This window comes from Maniola jurtina, chromosome 21 (genome assembly GCF_905333055.1).
Source record: "Maniola jurtina chromosome 21, ilManJurt1.1, whole genome shotgun sequence".
NCBI lineage: Eukaryota > Metazoa > Arthropoda > Insecta > Lepidoptera > Nymphalidae > Maniola > Maniola jurtina.
In genome coordinates this window covers 7759236-7780563 of record NC_060049.1, presented here as the reverse complement: position 1 = coordinate 7780563, position 21328 = coordinate 7759236, and the positions used below count along the sequence as shown (strand labels likewise).

Here is a 21328-nt window from a genome sequence, read left to right as displayed (position 1 = left end):
AAGCGAAATCCACGCGGGCGAAGTCGCAGCCATCCTCTAGTATACTTTATATTTAATGCATCGTCGTAGTGATATCGATACTTTTTTTCTATTAGCGTGCATAATGTGGTCTGGCAGCGGAAAATAAAATATGGATTTTTGGGAGTTAGACATTGAAATGAACGGAAACGGTAACGAAACCCACTTCGTTGGCGTAATCATTAAGTTAGTAGGAGTAATTAAGAAAAAGGACAAGATTTTATATCGAACTAGCGATTGGCTTTGCTTGGTGAAAATAAATCCTCTTTACTCCCTATCCCGTTTTTTCGAAAAATTTGACCTCTTTTCTTGTTTTCAATACAGACGGAATCTCAAAATTTCAGCTTTTTTGGACCAAACGTTTGGGTTGGGTTAATCACTCAGTCAAGGTGAGTCAGGATTTTTCTTTTTATACGTATTTGATGATGATGATGATGCGTAAGAATATATAATAAATAATAATGCCTATTTAAGTGTTTGTATATGATACTACCATCGAATAAACTCATTTTCTTTGTTCATTTCTTTGTTTGTTTGTTTCTCTCTTTGTTTCTTTCAAGCATGCTATGGTGGCGAGGTGGATTGAGCCGCTAGATTGGTAGTTTCAGTAAGCTACGGCCAAAGGAAATGGGAACTAATGTGGTTGAACACGGTTGAACTCAGCTGTATACAGTTGAACAAGGGTAGACCGTGGCTGGTCATAATCTGTTACTAGTTTTCTAACTCGTAGCTCTGTGGAGAAATACGACCTGTGGTACATTAATTACATCTGTGTTGTGGTTTGTATGTAGACCTAGTAAGTTGTAGAAGTGACTTAGTGTTGATTTTCAATCACACTTAACCCTAATATTATAAAGGCGAAAGTTTGTGTGTGTGTATGTTGGTTACTCCTTCATGCAAAAACCACTGGACGGATTTGGCTGAAATTCAGAATGGATATAGATAATATCTTGGATTAGCACATAGGCTACTTTTTATCCCGGAAAATCAAAGAATCCCCACGGGATTTCAAAAAACTAAATCCACGCGGACGAAGTCGCGGGCGTCAGCTAGTTGCTAGATAAATTTCAACTAAATATTATATTAATTAGGGCTTCGTGTTATTTTAGGGCTTGCGACTTTGAACAGATTTGATACAGGCATGTTTGTGCCCGTCCTGCATCTAAGAATGCCATAAGTCTGTTTGAATCCATAAGCCTTATTTTTTGAAGACCATATAACTTTTATTTTGTTTTTCTTTTTGTTTGATTTGTATTATTTTGTTAGGTTAAGAATTTCTTGTTTTGATTTCATGCTCATACTTTGATTATAATGCGGCTGACATATTATATACTTAGATATAAAATTTCCTACATAATTGAAGAAAAAAAATATTATTATGTCTAATGTCTCTGGCTTACAGCTGGATGGAGTGATCTGGCGGAGAGCCACACCAAAGTTCACACGTACTACGGACGGCTACATCTTAGTGCGGAGAAGAAACCCAGAAAGAAAGAGAAAGATGTCTTGATGAAGAGAAGAAGGGAGCTGGGATGTCTGGGGATCCATCCCGAGCACGTGCAGTCAAATTTTTCTAATGCACAACCTGCTAAAAACGTTCAGGCTTGACTAATATAATCTGTAGTCTAAAAACTACGCATTACCGAAACTTTGTTTTCTTTCAAATCTTTATAAATTTTCTATTTTTGAAAAAAAAAACTTCTTTTTACAATATTAGATCACACCTACATCCCACTCCACTCTTTCAATAATTATTTATTAATTGGATTTTTTTTATCCGTAGCCATCGAACATTCAAACAGACTTAGTACGTATAATTGTTTTTCAATAAGAAAGAAGAGATAGAGAAAAATCTAGTAAAGTATTTCTCCGATGAACCTTCTAATCTATATACCTTTCTATGGAAACGTCAGTATTATCTGGTGTTGCGATACAACTTTCTACCATATCCATTATACTTTTCATACAGATATGTTAAATATTTACAAACTTTTTGTCTGTCGAGGTTAGATTTTGTTTCATTTTGATAACAATTTGATAACATTAGGTACGTGAGGATACCTAATGCCGTAAAGTTCTCCATAATGATCTCAAAGACTTCTGAAGTTGCCAATCCGCACTTGATCAGCATGGTCTATGATCACTATGGCCTACACCCTTCTCATTATGAGAGGAGACACTTTCTCAGTGCCTATTGTCAGAATAAACTAGAGTAAACTCGGTTTGATTCTGAATCGATGATAATATGTCAAATATTAGGCTATGGTGACGTAAAATCAAAGAAAAATAGAATACTTTAGGCCCTAAAGTATTCTATTTTTCTAGGCTCCCTAGGCTCCCTAGGCTCCCTAGTTATCCCTAAAGTTTAGGGATAACTAGGGAGCCTAGGGAGCCTCAATAGCTCAACGGTTGAAGAGCGGACTGAGTTCCGTAAGGTCGGCGGTTCAAACCCCACCCGTTGCATTATTGTCGTACGTACTCCTAGTACAAGCTTTACGCTTAGTTGGAGGAGAAAAGGGAATATTAGTCATGATGAGCATGGTGTAAAACATACCTGCGTCAAATGTAGAGCATTAATTGACGCCTGCCAGTGACGTCGAAGCCTCGACGTATTGTTAGAAGTTCCCTAATGTACCGGAGATGGGCTGAGTTGATGTTGATAATGTAGGAAAAATAGATTGTATGTAATTAGCCTACCCTTGGAAAGCCGGAAAATGTTAGCTATTAGGTACATAATAAATTTTACTTTCCTCTCAAAAGTTAGACGTATAAACTTGTTCGCCAGTAGGTATTAAGGCCAATGTGTTTCCGAACTTAGGAATATAGTTTAGCGATTCCAGGCGAATGTTACCAGGATGCGACCCGTTGGAACATTTTAATAGCATGTTAACTAAGTTGGCACCACGAACAATGTTACAATAGCTGTACAAAGCTATATAATACTAGCTGATGCCCGGGACTTCGTTCGCGTTGATGTAGGTTTTTTAAAAATCCCGTGGGAACTCTTTGATTTTCCGGGATAAAAAGTAGCCTATGTGCTAATCCAGGGTATAATCTATCTCTGTTCTAAATTTCAGCCCAATCCGTCCAGTAGTTTTTGCGTGAAGGAGTAACAAACACACACACACACACATACAAATTTTCGCCTTTATAATATTAGTGTGATCGTTTGTATCTATACCTACTTTGTTTCCTAATATTCTGGTACTTTGAATTGACCGTTTTGAAAAAAAATGAAAACGCTTCGAACGCAGAAAATTTTATTATACTTTATATGTATATATTAAGTAGGTATTATGGTAATAATATTAATTCAAAGACCTTGGACCTTTTTACGGGATTTCTAAAAAAACTAAATTGAAACTACGGCCATCATCTAATTCCTTCTTCTTCTTCTTCTCTCTGGGCTGGTTTCCGGATTTAAACGTTTCCGTTAATGTGCGGAAGCATGTGATGCGGAAGTGCATCTAATTCCTTATACCTGCCTGCCTGGTAACCCTTTAGGATTTAAACAAAGTTTAAGAGACCACTTGTAACCGGTGTATGAACAAATATTTACGGTCAAGAAAGAACCTCTTTCGAAATCCAGACTACTATAAAAGTACTTTATTTTTCGCACGGATGCCCTCAAATATCGCTGGAGCCTTATTCAGAGTAATACGGGTACGTGATCCAAATTACAAGGAAGTAGATAATAGACATCAGTTCTAGAAGTTTATTTTTATCCTTCTACTAGATGATGGCCGCGACTTTATCCGCGTATATTAAAAGGGCTCCCTCCGTCACATACTCCATACAATCGTAGTTCCAAATTCATTTGAATATTAAGCAACCAAAGTCCATGAAATTTTGCAGACATATTCTAGAAACTAATATTTAGATTTTTCTAAAAATACTTATGTAGTTTTAAAATTACATGGGCTCAAATATTTGTATGTGAATTTTTAAGACCGCGTAACTTTGAAACCGAATATTTTAACAGAAATCTGGAAAACCACAGGCATAGATATTAGTTTCTAGAATATGTCTGCAAAATTTCATGGACTTTGGTTGCTTAATATTCAAATGAAATTGGAACTACGTTTGTATGGAGCAAGTGACGGAGAGATCCCTCTTAAAACTATGTCCATGCAAAACTTTACGTTGATCCGTTGCTCCGTTGTGGCCTCATTGAAGAACAATGCGTAAGCGTTTGCGCGTAAGTTGTTACTGTAAGTTAAGTACTATCATGCGTGGAAAGCGAAAGATTGATTGACAAACCAAATGCGCGGTGGTACAGACACCTTCGCTGTTGCGCCCTACTTGGTGCTACCAAATCGATAAATCGCCCAATGCGCAGGCCCATGATAAAAGTTCTTCCATCAGTGGACAATCATCCTAAGTTTATATTTAAAAATAAAAAGAGCTGAAACCTTTATTGAATATAGCGCATGAGATTGTATAAAAGAAACTAGAAGAAATCTGGCTCATAAATATATCAAACCAATGATACATTTCTTTCCCAGATAATAACTCATGTTGCATGAAGGTGTAGAATAAAGTAGGTATATCGCTCCCACGGTGGTTGTGATATAAATATGATTTATTTTTACGTTATGGCTAGAGTTATGAGCTTATTTGTGTCAGTGTGACCTTCAGTCCCACACAGTATGACATATTATGTCTGTCGCGAGTTTTAGATAGATAGATAGAAAGACTTTATTGCACATAAAAAACATGAAAAGGAACACAACACAGAAAAAAGAAAAACAGAAAAAACAATTGTGTGCAAAGGCGGCCTTATTTCTTAGAGCAATCTCTTCCAGGCAACCTTTGCTGATAGGAAAAGCTAGTGTTGGATAGTAACAAGTCGCAAAGAATTTCGAAATGACTATATATACCTATATTAGTTTTGTGAGTTGAAGATAAAAAAGCTGCAAGAAAGCTATGTCACAAAGTTTGTAATTATGATAGCCAGATAAACAAGTGTAAATTACAAATTTATAACACCCCCGACAAGTGAAGGTTACAGTAACTAGAAAAGAGCCGATAAATTTCAAACGGCTGAACCGATTTTCTTGGATTATAGCTAAGAACACTTTCGTTCAAGCCACCTTTCGAAGAAAAAAACTAAATTAAAATCGGTTCATTAGTTTAGGAGCTACGATGCCACAGACAGATACACAGATACACACATCAAACTTATAACACCCCTCTTTTTAGGGGGGTTAAAAAAGAAGGTTTTATTAATTAGTATTCTTCTTACTCCAAAAATTGTCTGGAAGGGATCTCCAAAAGCGATGAGACCGCTTTTGTATGCTTAAAACAACCCTATTGTGATTGACCTGCTGGCATTTGCAGGGGATTTTTATAAACTTTGGAAACTCATAAGAAACTAACTTGGGAAACTCATAAGAAAAGCAGAAGACACAATATGTCCAGCAGTATCACACTAATATTATAAAGGCGAAAGTTTGTGTGTATGTGTGTATGTGTGTGTGTGTATGTTTGTTACTCTTTCACGCAAAAACTACTGAACGGATTTGGCTGCAATTTGAAACGGATATACCTATATAATATCCTGGATTAGCACATAAGCTACTTTTTATCCTGGAAAATCAAAGAGTTGCCACGGGATTTTAAAAACCTAAATCCACGTAGACAAAGTCGCGGGCATCAGCTAGTACGCAAAGAAGTGATGGTGCCGGTATCTTTAAAATAATATTGTGGGTATACTACATTGATTAATTTGGGAACCCGTCGTTGGTAGATAATTGTAAGATCACTTGTATCCCCAAATCCTAGTACAGTAATTAATTACAAATTTCAATTAGTTTGAAGTAGTGGTGTAAGACTCAAGGGTAGGCTTTAGTTTGTACTAAGCGTGTACCGAACCATTTACTAAAGACATGGTTATTAGAGGCTAAGTTGAAGCGTCCCTCTTTAGTAGGAGCACCCTCTTTAGTACCAGTAAATTAAGGTGGATGAACTTTATTTTGAACTTAAGGGGACGCTGTACTTTAGATCGAAGTTGCCGGCGCACGTGGGTAATTTGTTTGCTATTTCACTAAACATTGTCTGAGAAAAATATCCCCGGTATAAGGGTGCCTTTCCACCAGAGATATACTATGCAGCTATGCTGCGAAGATGTGAAATCTACGCTACGAAAATATGTGACCGTTTCCACCAATACTAAGCTATGTAGCTGTGCGAGGAAGATGCGCTATAAAGATGCGCCGCTGCAAAGTAGCTGCGCGAGAAAGATATACTGTAGGTATTCTGCTCTGCACCACTGTCGACGGCCCATAGCAGGCATCCATAGCACGCATCCTTCTATATAAAAACATAATATCTTAATTGAATCCGTTTCCACCAGTGCTAAGCTATGTGCCCCAATTAATATGATTGGTGGATATCCAATGCATCCAAAGCAACGTAGCATAGCATATCTCCGGAAAAGCAGCTTAAATATGCGCTGGCTGGCCCTTTTCTTCACCATCCGCGCGATGTCGAACCAAAAGGTAGAGTTATGATTTTAACAGTCCATGTATGCATCTGTGTTTGTATTATGTGTGTTCCACCGTAGCGCCTAAACTATTGACCCGATTAATGACGTGCCAATCGATTCGTTATTAAATCGACGAGAAAATAAATATACGAATGATCATAGTAAGTATAATATCATGTTTTCAGTGTATCGTATTCAGAATGTATAAGAAATTGTTCCGTAAATAAATAGAAAAAAATTCTGTATAGATGTCAATAAAAAAGTGTAAATTAAAAATTTATAACACCCCCGACAAGTGAAGGTTACAGTAACTAAAAAAGAGCTGATAACTTTCAAACGGCTGAACCGATTTTCTTGGATTATAGCTAAGAACACTCTCGATCAAGCCACCTTTCAAACAAACAAAACTAAATTAAAATCGGTTCATTACTTTTGGAGCTACGATGCCACAGACAGATACACAGATACACCGATACACAGATACACAGATACACACGTCAAACTTATAACACCCCTCTTTTTTGGGTCGGGGGTTAAAAATAAAACGGTATACTCAACACGTTATCGTGCGTAAAACAAGATTGTCTGGAATTGGTAAGTGAGGATAACGTCGTAAATACGCCCATAGCTGTATCTCTTTCCCGAATTTAATATTGTATTACCTACTTTTATGCTTGCGAAAAAGGTTTGACGAACTCTCTAGCACAATGGTGTAAGTTATATGTAACACTGAAGATCTGGCTTCGGTTCCCAGCGTGGCTTCAGCATTGGCTAACTTCCATCCAACAGTAAAGCCAAAATTAAACAGTAATTCTGTTTAAACTCTAAATCTACTCTTTGGGTGACTTTAATAAACTGCTATACTTATTCTAGTATAATTTAATTTAATTTTTGACTGAATTTTCGATAAAAATAACACAAACACGGCATACAAGCAAAAAACAATGACCAACAAACCAATATATACAAGTGTAAATTAAAAATTTATAACACCCCCGACAAGTGAAGGTTACAGTAACTAGAAAAGAGCTGATAACTTTCAAACGGCTGAACCGATTTTCTTGGATTATAGCTTAGAACACTCTCCATCAAACCACCTTTCAAACAAAAAAAATTAAATTAAAATCGGTACATTAGTTTAGGCGCTACGGTGCCACAGACAGATACACAGATACACAGACACACAGATACACAGATACACACGTCAAACTTATAACACCCCTCTTTTTGGGTCGGGGGTTAAAAATAAACTATCAAACACACTTCCGCATTCATTATAATATGGATAGTGATTATTCGAAGGTAGATCCCTATATTCAAATATTGAAAAATTAAAAACGTAAAATAAAAGAACTCTGCTTACCTAAAAAATAGGTACCTTTTTGCTAGTCTTCGCGAATTAGCATAATAGGGGATGAAAATGATCCGAGTCTTTGAGGTCACCCCGTCTTGCGGTTCAATATTCATGTCAGATAATTTGGGACTTAGGACTAGTTGAGCCTTTTTAACCCCGGACCCAAAAAGAGGGGTGTTATAATTTTGACGTGTGTATCTGTGTATGTCTGTGGCATCGTAGCTCCTAACGAATGATCCAATTTAAGTTTAGTTTTTTTTTGTTTGAAAGGTGGCTTGATCGAGAGTCTTCTTGGCTATAATCGAAGAAAATCGGTTCAGCACTTTGAAAGTTATCAGCTCTTTTCTAGTTTTCTTATAGGAGAGGTTTTCGTGTCGGGGGTTTTTAAATTTGAGTTATGATTTTGAGTACGTATACCTTTATGAACCTTAGTAACACTTATTTCCTTAATCTCATATATTGAGACTTTATTTATACCTGTGTAATAAGAATATTGTGTCCTGTATCTTAATACAGGACACAATAAGCTAATTTTTACCTACTTCTATGACGGTGGTGCGTATTGCTTGCTTAGTTGCTTGCTTTTCCTGTATGTGTAGTAGAGGGAGGACAGGTGATGCATGTTGTACGTCGTACCATACAGATTAATATGGTTTAGCGGATTATAGCAAAATAAGTTTTTGGGAATTTATATAGGAATTTATAAATTACGCATAAGAATTTCTCGGATTTTTAAAATAAATCTGTAAAGTCTCATAATTTGTAAAACGCTTTTGCTAGACATCTTAAATCGTGCAAAAATGCTAAAATCGTAGGTTGAATGGAGAGCTGGCGCCGAGGCGAGAGCAAATAAGTGAGAACTTTGTACCTATCAAATAAATTAGGCTAAGTGATGAGGACATTCGCTTAAATGGGATGATTCTTGTCGTCCTAAGAAGGATGGGATACTTCTCTTTAGTATATCTATTTGATTTGAGTGCTGTTCGTACATATAATAATATGAAGTCAAAAAAAATGTGCTAGTTGAAATAAAATAAATCTTTATATCCATAATAATGTTATAAATGTGAAAGTGTGTCTGTCTTTTAGCTTTTCACGGTGCATTCATTTAACCGATTTTGACAAAATTTGGTACGAAATAGCTTCCCTCACCATCCCGGGAAAGGACATAACTTATTTTTGATCTTAGATAATCAGAGTTTCGACAAGATTTTTAAAAACAGATCTGATGAACCGATTTTGAGATATCGACATGACCGTACAGAGACATCTTCCATCCCGGAGATGGACATAGAATTATTTTTATCCCAGAAAAAAGAGATCCAAGGGGTTTTTGAAAATCTAAGTCCACGCGAACGAAGTCGCGGGCGTCTTCTTCTTCTTCTAGTGCCGTCTCCTATCGGAGGTTGGCAATCATTAAGGCTAACTGGATCTTGTTCACCGCTGCTCTAAACAGTGACCTCGTACTCATGTTAAACCACTGGCGAAGGTTTTTGAGCCAGGATGTTCGTCTACGGCCAGGTCTACGCCTGCCCTTTATTTTCCCTTGCATTATGAGCTGCAGCAGGTCATATTTTGAGTTCCGCATTATATGTCCCAGATATTCGAGCTTTCTCCTTTGCACACATTTGAGTACTTCAGTAGACTTCCCCATTCTCTGCAACACGGTGGTATTTCGAACACGATCTCTCCACATCTCGCGGGCATCATCTGGTATCAATTATAAAATGAGAAATTGACAATAAAAACTCCCATTAGCCTTCCAAGTTCCAGGTTAGCCCGCTTCCATCTTCGACTGATGATCATATACCACCAGGTGAGATTGCGGTCGAGGGCTAACTTGGATCTGCATAAAAATAAAAATCTGCTTAGTCAGAAATAGATATTTAATAATACGTATCTAGTAATCGTGTTTTGGTACAGCTCTAACTGCTGGTTCTAGGAAATATGATTACTATAAAGTTATGTAGGTTTTCTTTGTAACGTAGCTGGCACACCGCCCACTTGAAAAGGATTTCCGGAATTTTTTCCAGAACGGAGCCGGGGCGGCTTAACTGGTAGGCTTGCTGGTAGGTAATCTAATAAAATACCGAAATGTTTTGAATATTCGAAAGATTCGAGTAAGTCAAAGTTGGTGACTATTTCGAACAATTTTAATTAAAAGGTATCTATTTAGAGTATGCTCAAAGAAATTTGAAGCTTTCATTAAGTTTTAATTAATTTTAAACAAAAAATCTGGTTTCATTTTTTCTTTAGGTTCTTCGTATCTTCTTGGTCTAATGGTTAGTTTTATCCTCGCGGATCATGGGGTCCCAGGTTTGAATACCAGGTTGGGTCACTTTTCCTTTACGGTTTAAAAGTACGTACCTTGTGTACCTTGATGATCCAGTAGTTAGTTATTCTGCTGCGGATCATGGGGTCCAAGGTTTGAATACCAGGTTGGGTCAAAAAAGTTGTCCGAAGCTAATGGGAAGTTAACGGTGTTTCCTCCCCGTGAATCAAGGGAGCAGGTAAAGCTGTGGGTTCTACGTCTGGTCTCTATCTGGTTGTGATGGATTACAGACCCATCGGACTACGAGAGTGCGGGAATGGTACCTCTTCTTGGGTACAGTAATAAATCTCCTATATCTGTGTGACTAGCCACGGTCAAAAGCTCCCGTCAGACCAGAATAGAGACAATTTGGAAATCACTAAACGGACCCGACCGGGAATTGAACCCAAGGCGTTACTTATAAGACTAAAAGAAATCGTCAAATGATAAGCCAGAAATGTGCCACCATTTTACATATTCGCGTATTTCCACCCCATTTGGTATAACCGTATTTGCATTTTAACGACTTGAATAACTACGTTAAGGGCTATTTTGCTATCAAACAAAGAAAAAACGACCAAACCTTTTCCATGGTATTAAATTAACGCCGTCGCTTTATCGGTTGACGGCTACGGCTTTACTAACTGGTACTGGTAACTAGCCACGGTCAAAGCATCCAGCCAGACTAGACTATAGCCATTTAGAAATTATACCTAACTAGCTAATACCCGCGACTTCGTTCGCGTGGTTGTAGGTTTTTAAAAATCCCCTGAGAACTCTATGATTTTCCGGGATAAAAAGTAGCCTATGTGCTAATCCAGAGTATAATCTATCTCCATTGTGAATTTCAGCCAAATCCGTCCAATAGTTTTTGCGTGATTGAGTAACAAACATCCAAACATCCACACTTCGCATTTATAATATAAGAAGGATAAGTCTGTTATTATACAATAGTGGTATACCATTGTTTAGTTGTGGGCATATACTTGTTCAATGGCTGTAAATGTTTCATTGGAGACATATTGAGAGATAAGGTGTGAGTGTGTGTTTCAATAAAAATAAATAAATAAATTTTCTTAATTAGATTATAATAGGATATGATAATAATATGATAATAAAAGCGCTTAAATAAATAAAGGAGAAAAAAACCCAGAAACTCCGGCTTATAAGAGAACAACGCTCACCATTTCGCCAGGGAGGTCCTCAAATGATACGCCAGACATGTACCTACCATCATTTTATATATTTGCGTATTTCCACCCCATTTGGTATACTCGTATTTGCATTCTAACGACTTGAATAACTTCTGAACGGCGTATACGGTCGTTTAATCAACCGATTAAGTGGTTTTTATGGTTTAATATTACGGGCTCAGTATTACGGGTCATTTCATATTATTATAACCATGTTATATTCACATGAAAGTTTATTTATTTCTATGGCTTTATAGGGCTTTATCATAAAAAGCAAAGCGGGTTGCAAAGGGTATATATAATATTAATCCTCAATGATTAAGGGTAAAGGTATTTTGGCACAAAATTAACAAATCCCGTTTTACTTTTGTTGACTTAAATATTAAAAATTTTCATAAATTCCGTGGGAACTCTTCAATTTTCCGGGATAAAAAGTCACAATCCAGGATTTCTGACTGAGATATTCATCCAGAAAGTTACATCGATCCATTGCAGCGTGATTGAAGAACAAATCAACCAACAAACACTCATTTATAATATTAGTAGGTACTTAGTGTTTACACCGACGAGCATTGGTTCTATGATTGTGTAGAACGACAATTTTGTCGCAATTTCATTAGGCTAATAGCTATCAAACGTGTTATAATTATACAACTATTCCATTAGAGACAGATCTATTAGTAGCCATACATTATGGTTAATTAATTCCCCCGCCATTTTGAATATTCACTCTACTTAATTTATTTTGATCCATAGTTTTCCCACACGGCTTCGTTCGGGTGTCATTTCTGACAATATTCTTTCTTAGAGGAGGAGAATCTGCAAGTACCTACATTAGGTAATGTTACATGTTGTACTTATGAAAACCTATGCGCAAAATCTCAAGTTTCTACACCTAGCAGTTGTACGTAAGTAGATATTTGAAAAGAGCAACCGATGAGTTTCTAGCTGGCTCTTCTCGGTAGGAAAGCATTCTGAACCAGTGATAGATTATTTTGACGATTCAAAAGCACTTGTAAATGTTTATTTGAATAAAAAATCTTTTTATTTTTAACCCCCGACCCAACAAGAGGGGTGTTATAAGTTTCACGTGTGTATCTGTGTATCTGCCTATGGCATCGTAGCTCCTAAACAAATGAACCGATTTAAATTTCGTTATTTTTGTTTGAAAGGTGGCTTGATCGAGAGTGTTCTTAGCTATAATCGAAGAAAATCGGTTCAGCTGTTTGAAAGTTATCAGCTCTTTTCTAGTTTTCTTATAGAGGTTTTTGTGTCGGGGGGCTTTAAATTTTGAGTTATTATCAGTTAGTATATCTATGATCATCGTCGTCATTTCTATCCTTTACTGGCCCACTATTATTGAGCATGCGTTTCCTCTCGGAATGAGAAGAGGTAGGCCATACAGTTTTTATACTTACTCAAATGGAGACGCTACCGCAATATGCCTCAAGCTGAAACCTGCAAACCATGAAGCAAACTTTGTCGAACCATATTCGCGAACCTACTACTCTTTTGGACGAGTAGATGTATCCACCTAAACAGCCCCAGTTTGCCTGAAGCCAAGGCTGCTTAAACGGGTACAGATCTTATTTTATTTTACTCTACAAGTTTACAAGTAAGTAAACCCTTGGCCTTGGAAGGTTGCCCATGCGATGGACCGACCAAATAGGTAAAGTCTGTCTGTCTGCTGGGCGGTCGCTTGCACGAGTGTACCAGGCTGTTGGCCAGCAGGGAGAAGTGACGAATGCTCGTGAGGCGTATAACATCTGCTCTCTAAGACGTTACTTCGTTATGACCACAACCGCTCTGCCAAAAGTGTTACGAAGACGAAGAAGAAGCCCTTGGGAGCGACCTTATTCTGTTAGCAAGTAATGGTGCAGTCGAAAATGAAAATAGGTTAACTTGCCAGACCATGGCAGACTTATTGAACCCATATTATGGAAGCGAATATCCCATAGGTATTACGGAAATCCCACGGCAGTCGCAAAATTTTACGCCTGTTAAGTTTTACGTCCGGCCTACGTCCAGGATCATGAATTTTTTATTAGGCCATTCGCGAGTTCCCTTTAAGATACCTACTGCAGATCTTTTATTAGTTCTTTACAAATATTCTGTCAATTGTAATTTTAATTACTTTTATACATTCCACTACATGACACCTATTCCCACTTCAGCTTCGAAACTCATCGAATCATGTCGGTTGCTGTTTCTACGGATCTTCTCATTTCTGATTTGATCAAAAGAGAAACTCCGAGCATCTCTCTCCATCATCCACTGAGTGACTCTGAGGCCCATAGTTAATGACCATGTCTCGACACAGAAATACCCTTACTAGAAAACCAGCCAAGTGCGAGTCGGACTCGCGCACCGAGGGTTTCGTTCGTACTCGGGTATTTTTACGACATTTTGCACGATAAATCAAAAACTATTATGCATAAAAAGAAACAGACAGACATACAAAAATGAAGTGAAGTGATAAGGGTTCCGTTTTTCCTTTTGAGGTACGGAACCCTAAAAACCTGGGTATTTTTAAAAAGTAAATGCTCTCCATTTTAGAGCATATCTCTTAGATAATTAACCCCTTTGTGTGCAACCTTTACCAGCTCCAAGATAATGATAGGCGTGTCCCCATTCATACAGAACTAGGTCGCTCGTATTAAACCTTTTGTGAAGGAAGTTACGTCCCGGGGGCTTATTTTAACTGCAATTAAGTAAGGAATATGTTATTACAGCGACGTGTTTTAACTACAGGTACACTGTACTTTAACTAGTGTTCCATTTTATTCTGCTACCAGGAAAAGGAAGTGACAGTTTCATTGAATTCATATCCTGATCGGTTTGCTTAGCAGCTTGATACAAATCTGCAGCTTTGCCAGTAGAGTGGTATATAACCACGGCCGAAGCCCTCCGAATCGGCCGAGGCCGAAGGCTCGAGTGGTTATTGACCTATAATCCTTTCAAGTAAATTATAAGGCCACAACTATCACCTTGCTGTGTTACAAAAATCGATAGAAAGACAGCTGGTGGAATTCTGCTTTCTCTTTTATGACTACACGGGTCGATTTTTGTGTAAGCTCGTTTCCCTGGTTGAACTGTGAACAGGTAAAAACAGACCGACGAATGGAGTTACTTTTGTATTTATAATAGGTACTAGAGGGTGCCCGCGACTTCGTCCGCGTGGAAATAGGTTTTTAAAGATGGGAACTGTTTGATTTTCCGGGATAAAATGCCTATGTCAATTACAGGGATGCAAGCTACCTCGGTACCAAATTTCATACAAATCGGCTAAGCGGATGGGTTTTTAGGAATCCCGTGGGAACTCTTTGATTTTCCGGGATAAAAAGTAGCCTATGTCCGTCCCCGGGATATAAGCTAACCCTGTACCAAACGTCAGAATCAGTTAAACTGTTGGGCCGTGAAAAGGTAGCAGACAGACAGACAGACTCACTTTCGCATTTATAATTATGGATTAAATAGTATGGATTTAGTGAGGTCGTAGTAAAATCCAAACTGCTGAAAAACAGCTAAAACAACAACCACTTGAAAACTTCAATTGATTTTCATTCAAAGGGAAGTTTAATTATTGGAAAAGTTAACGAAAATCAATTTAAAAGTTATATTTCCATCTCGTATTTGTACCAGGGTTTAATAACTCTTTAACGACGTGTTTTGGTCGTAAACTCGACCGGATGAGTGGTTAAAGTTATGGTAGAGCGTAGCACCCCACTTTTATGGCTCATTTGGTCGAAATCCAATATGAGTTGTGTTTATTGATCTTTAATGCTAATCGAATTTAAATTGGGTCAAATTAACCACTCATTTTAATTAGTAATGAAGTTTTAATGCTCTTTTTTCAATTAGAACGACTTGGTATTTACGAAAGCCTTGGATCTTCCTAGTTACCAAGTTATTCAAAAACTATACCTAAGTATAGATTGTTACTTACGTATTTGGTCGATGTAAGCCCAACTAGTTTTCAAACCCATCCGGGGTCCTTTTTCATAGAGACTAGAGATGAGATGAGAAAACTAACAAGTGTAAATTAAAAATTTATAACACCCCCGACAAGTGCAGGTTACAGTAACTAGAAAAGAGCTGATAACTTTCAAACGGCTGAACCGATTTTCTTGGATTATCATAGCTAAGAACACTCTCGATCAAGCCACCTTTCAAACAAAAAAACTAAATTAAAATCGGTTCATTAGTTTAGGGGCTACGATGCCACAGACAGATACACAGATACACACGTCAAACTTATAACATCCCTCTTTTTTGGGGCGGGGGTTAAAAATATAAATAAGTAACGCTTGTAGAGACAGAATAAAACTCCACCAGTATGAAGGTAAGCTTTTAGCAAAATTATTGTGAGAGCCCTAATAAGGAAATTCACGATCCTGGACGTAGGTCGTAGACTGGACGTAAAACGTAACTGGCGTAAAATTTTGCGACTGCTTTGGGACTTCCGTAATAAATAGCCCATAGTATCAGCCTTCGTATTAAGATGAAAATAAATCACATTGGCTTGTCCTGTCTAGATCTGAGAGAAGGAATTTGAGTCATATATTTTTATACTATACCTACTTTCATTATCATCATCCTGTGGGAGTCCACTGTTGGACATATGCCTTCCCTAAAGAGCGCCACCACATCCGGTCCTCAGACTTCCTCATCCACCCACTTCCCGCCAGCCGCTTTAAATCGTCGGTCCATCGTGCTGAACTACGCTTGCTTATACGCGGTCTCCACTCAACGACTTTCCAGCTTCAACGGCCATCGCCTCTACGACAGGCATGGCCTGCCCACTGCCACTTCAGCATGCTAATAGTTTTGGCTATGTCAGTGACCTTTGTTTTCCTGTAAATCTCTTCATTTTGGATCTTAGACCTCAGAGAAACTTCTAACAACCTAAAGTACCTACCTTACCTACTTTAGTTTACAATCTAAGTACCTAATTTCGTTTATTTTAAAAAGTAAACAAGTAAGTAGCTTGTTACAGCGAATGAAATCAAGATACTTGTGAAAAACCTAACTCCAGAAGGTCTAAAGCTGTGGTCTAAAGCATAGGGCAAATCACGTCGCTTACGCGTTTCCCCAGGGCGGTTTGTTTACCTTTTAAGAAAACTAAGGAAAACTAAAGTATATATATATATCTATCATTATATTATACTAGCTGATGCCTGCTACTTCTTTCGCGTGGATTTAAGTTTCATAAATACCAGAGAAACTCATCGACCTTCTGGGATAAAAATGTCATATTCAGGTTACAAGCTCTCTTTCTCTCATTAGGGTTGGTTTAGTAGTTGAAACAAAGCTAACAGACAAACAGACAGCCGATTGTCACACTAAAGTGTGTTACAAGACGTCACTATTACCTTACCTAGTTTATTTGCATCCTGTTAGGTGACATTAGTAAAGATACAAAATAAAAGACAAAGTTATGAAAGAAACATTTTTATTTAATAGTTTTTTTCTCTAACAGTGCATTCACAGTTACACTTCTCTTAGGGCAAGATTCTATTAGAAATAAACATCGCATGAATATCAATTTAGCGTGAAGTATAAATTGCTTACAATTACGTTAATAAATAGTGATTGTCTTTTCTAATATTCCATTGAAATGGACATATACAAGTACACTGGAAAAGGTGTGCCATACAAAATCACAGTTAATTTTCGTGCCGATTCGAAGTGCCTCACCGAGCGTATCGGGAATTGAAATTGACACTATCAAATGGTCTTCATGTTGACACTACGTTGACGGATGTCTCATCACTAACACTTGGTTTCGAATACGCTCCTGTCTGCGCCAAAGTGGCGACAATCATGTTGCTTGAAAAACAGGTCGGCATTTACAAGTCCAGTGTACTTGTATTAATAGAGGTCAGTGTGCAGGTCTTGTATGAAAATATTCGTCATGGGTAATATCCGAATATTCGTAATATTCCAACATCGCACTACCGATAAGTTACGTAAGTACCTATAGAAATTCTTCATCACCCTTACCTAGTCTCGGTATTTAACCACAGCCTGCTTCACTATTGATGGTTTAATACCTTACCGCATTATTTTGTCAGTCACTATTATTACATACTAGACGATGCCCGCGACTTCGTCCGCGTGGATTTAGGTTTTTTCAAAATCTTATGGGTACTCTTTGATTTATATTAGTTGGCAACATTTAAAAGTTTAAATATAATTTAAAGATTAAATAAAGGTTAAATAAAAGGTTAAATATAATTTCTATGCGCAATATTCCGCTAGATTTACGCGGTCAGATTTACTTAGAGCTAGTTCACACGGGCTGCGTAAGCGTTGTGTAAGCGTTGACGTAGCGCGTACCATTGCGTTGTAATGTATGGATCTGTATGAGACATGGCATACCGCTTGTGTGGCGTGAATGTTCACGTAGACGTAATGCGTGCAGTTACGTCTATGGGTTCACGCGCGTCACTACGCACGTGTCACGTGTACGTGCTGCATACGCAATTGGTGTGAATCGGCCTTTAACGATCGAAAATAAACGACTAGTTCCGATGACATCTACTTTCATGCAAGACCTGCTAACTATAAATTCTATATCTAGAAGAAGGCCGTGATCTTAGGCGAGAGAAGAAACAATAATTTCACAACTATTATTAGTATTTTATACTATCGAAGAAAATATTACATTTTACTCTCTTTCATTTGCACGTTATAGTGCAGTCTCTATATTCGTGCATGTATAAAGCCGTGTTTGCATGAATCTTGTTTGCTCAAGCAAATATTCAAAAGTAAACACATACGTGTACATATTTTATGAACAGTAGGGTTAGTATGACATTTTACGTCTCGCCAACGTTAATAGAATTCGGGAATCGAAACACTTTATCGTTAAAGTAAAATCGACCTTAAGTTTAAAGCTCAAGTTCGTCAATAATAATTATCTCTACACACTGTGCAACAAGCGGATAGGTAGGAACCTTGTGAAATTAAAATCCGTGGTTTTGAATTTCGTACTTTATATCAAAAAAGTTGAGGTCCAATTTACTCTGACATTATAATGTTTCGCCGCTCGAATTCTATCGTTGGTGAGATGTAAAATCTGTACTAAATGCACAAGAGAAAACCGAGACACCCTTTCAGAACAATCTTTGTTTTGAATTCTATTTACTAACCTGACGCGACAGTCAGGTTAGTAAAACGACTATGTTGTTAAGACGTTCTTTAGACGATCAGTTTTGGTATCATCACCGTTGTATCTGACGTATACTCGTCTATCTAATACGATATATCTAACACGAATATTTTGCATATATTTTACGTTCATATTGAGGCCTATTACATTATCAATAATCAATAGTCATATTTTCACACAATCCGAGTTATCGCGACTCTGTATCGAGGAAATATTGATGGTACTGATTGGATCGCAATACATCCGTACGTTCTTGAAATTTTGTGACCCAAGAATTAATACGGTATTGATAGCGTAACATCTCCCTCCTAATTCAATGATCATTCATAACTCATGGTCTAATGGACGCCTAGTAAAATGAAACGTTCTTTGTTATCATTTTTTAAGTTACAAGTGTGTTTTGTAATATGCCCCTGTATCCTGATCAATAAAACACCTACGAGTAAATTTAATAATTTACGTAACAAAATAGTTTTATAACAAAAGGTTATAATTGAAACAATAATATTATTTAACAAAATATAGAAACACTTAGAAAACTTTGGTTTACTTTATTTTAGCGTGTTTTTAGAGTTTAAATAGTCTATGCCTAGAAGAATTTATAGTATAATGAGTTATAGTCATCTACATTTATTTACATAGCTCTTTATGTAGATTTCGATTATAAAGAGTTACTCAATATTAATATTATCTAAATGCTATTTAATACATAAAATATATAATTATTTATGTAAAACATTCATTGTACGCCTAGGAAATGTGGTTGAATAAATACTATGCGAGCTTTAAATACTCTAAAATCTAAATTCAGAGAGTACTAAAGAACCTAGAGATCTAGTTAATCAATTTTCAATTTCAAATAATAATATCTAGCGACCAGTTTTGGTGTAGTGTAAAATTATTGACTTATTCATTATTATTAATTAAACATAATTTACTATTATAAGTATAATGTAGGTACAAAGTACGACGAAAGAAAAATTTGCTATCCAATAATAAAGATCTTCAAAATATCAACAATTCAATAGAAAATATAATAATAAAAATAATTACTATGATTAAAACATAACATCCGTACAAACAGAAAAGAAGTCCATAATTAAACAAAATACGTGGGTACATATTATTGTCTACAAAATTACAATTACAAATATTTACATTTAATTAACTAATCTCTAGAACTATGTTGACTAGATGCTTCACTAACAATCCTACACGATATGTGACGATAATGTAAAAGCATAGCAATAAGAGCCTTTGCACACGTCGACATTGAAACGCGTCTGACGCAACTAAAACGCGCCGTGAACGCGATACGCGAGCGCAACCCGATTACTGTTCAAATTCAGTTTACAGTATACTTAGGATAACCACACTTTAGATGCGAATTTTTATCGTACGTAAACGCATGAACACTTGTCGTACGGACTGAGTGTACACACTGAATTCGTTTTTCTTCATCAAATAGCAGTGATCCGGTAATCACTTTAGTAAAGTCCTATAACCATGATTTTTGATCAACGCAGGAAATTATATTTAAAAATCCCAATAACATTGAATTTTTTTCGGACGTCAGAACTACAACTACGTATAAGTATGACTCACACTCAATCTGCACGCTCCTATAGTTATTGAAAGCTCGGGATTGGTCGTGCGTGTTCGTACGAGTTCGCACGATTCACATTCATACGAAAACGCATCCAAAGTGCGGCCGGCCTTGGTAAGAGTTTTCCCCTCGCGAACATGTCGATTGATTAGTAAATAATCTTTAACTATAACAGCAAGGTAAAATGAGCCTTAAGTTTATTGTTTGAAAGTAGCAAGTTTTGCGCTCCGTCTTGATTTACAAAGTTTTCACAACGGGCTCTGGCTGTAAAGTAGGTATAATAAGTATGGACTATGGATAAACAAGGTCGTTCAATTTTACTCCGATTTTACTTTTGCACTGGAAATCTATCTATTGTCGAGATTTGTACAACTGTTTTAAGATTAGGTATTGCACTGTAATTGTCTATTTCGTGTGAAAATGATTTCATGTGCAAAAGTTCACAGCTATTAAATCTACTATATTATGTCATATCTATAAATAATATGCAATAAATATATTGATAAGAAGATACGTCGTGATAAGAAACAAAATATTATGTATGAGTATGTAAGCACTTAAACAGGCAAGGATCAAACAGTCAATAGAATAAAAATACATATTAACATATCGAAGCGATACATTATTATAATTACAGTCTCAATAAAAATTTCGACAAGAAAATAGTAATCTGTAGGATAGACCGTCTGAACCCTGCCTAACCGATCTCACTGCCAATTTAATTTAAAGCAAAACCATGTTTATTAAAATCTCAGATTTGTAGGAAAAAAGAATGAGGTTTTTGATTAAATATACGGGTATATTTTTACAAATGTTAGTTTACCTACAGAAGTTTCTTCAAATATAATTAAGCTATGAGACATTTTTAGTAAAATATGTACTTTGGTTTTATATTATAATAACCTTGATTAAGTATTTTAAGGAATTAGAATACTACTTATAATACTTATATAATATAGCTAAATTCACGTACAAGTTATCGCAGTTAAGCTTTTAACTATTTTAGAACATTCGCTTTTTCGTTAGTATGTACCAAATTCCTTAATGTAATTATGTACAATTTTACCCGTAATTAAATTAATACAGACCGCTATTAATGTATTCCACAGAGTATAGTCCAATTCCAATAATAATTCCAGTAATCAATGAATCAATTCCAACTATTAAATTTCCATTAATGAAAAT

General features: G+C 36.6%; 1 protein-coding gene across 1 annotated transcript in view; it reads right to left on the bottom strand.

Moving 5' to 3' along the window:
* Positions 1–10962: 10962 nt before the first annotated feature.
* LOC123876101 (head-specific guanylate cyclase) overlaps positions 10963–21328 on the bottom strand; it is a 140346-nt gene continuing 129980 nt past the window's right edge. Inside the window, exons 16-17 of the transcript XR_006798260.1 lie at positions 14119–14124; positions 10963–10975 (exon numbers count right to left, since the gene is read on the bottom strand). The gene's annotated coding sequence lies outside the window, so the exon portion shown is untranslated. The remainder of the gene's footprint in view (positions 10976–14118; positions 14125–21328) is intronic.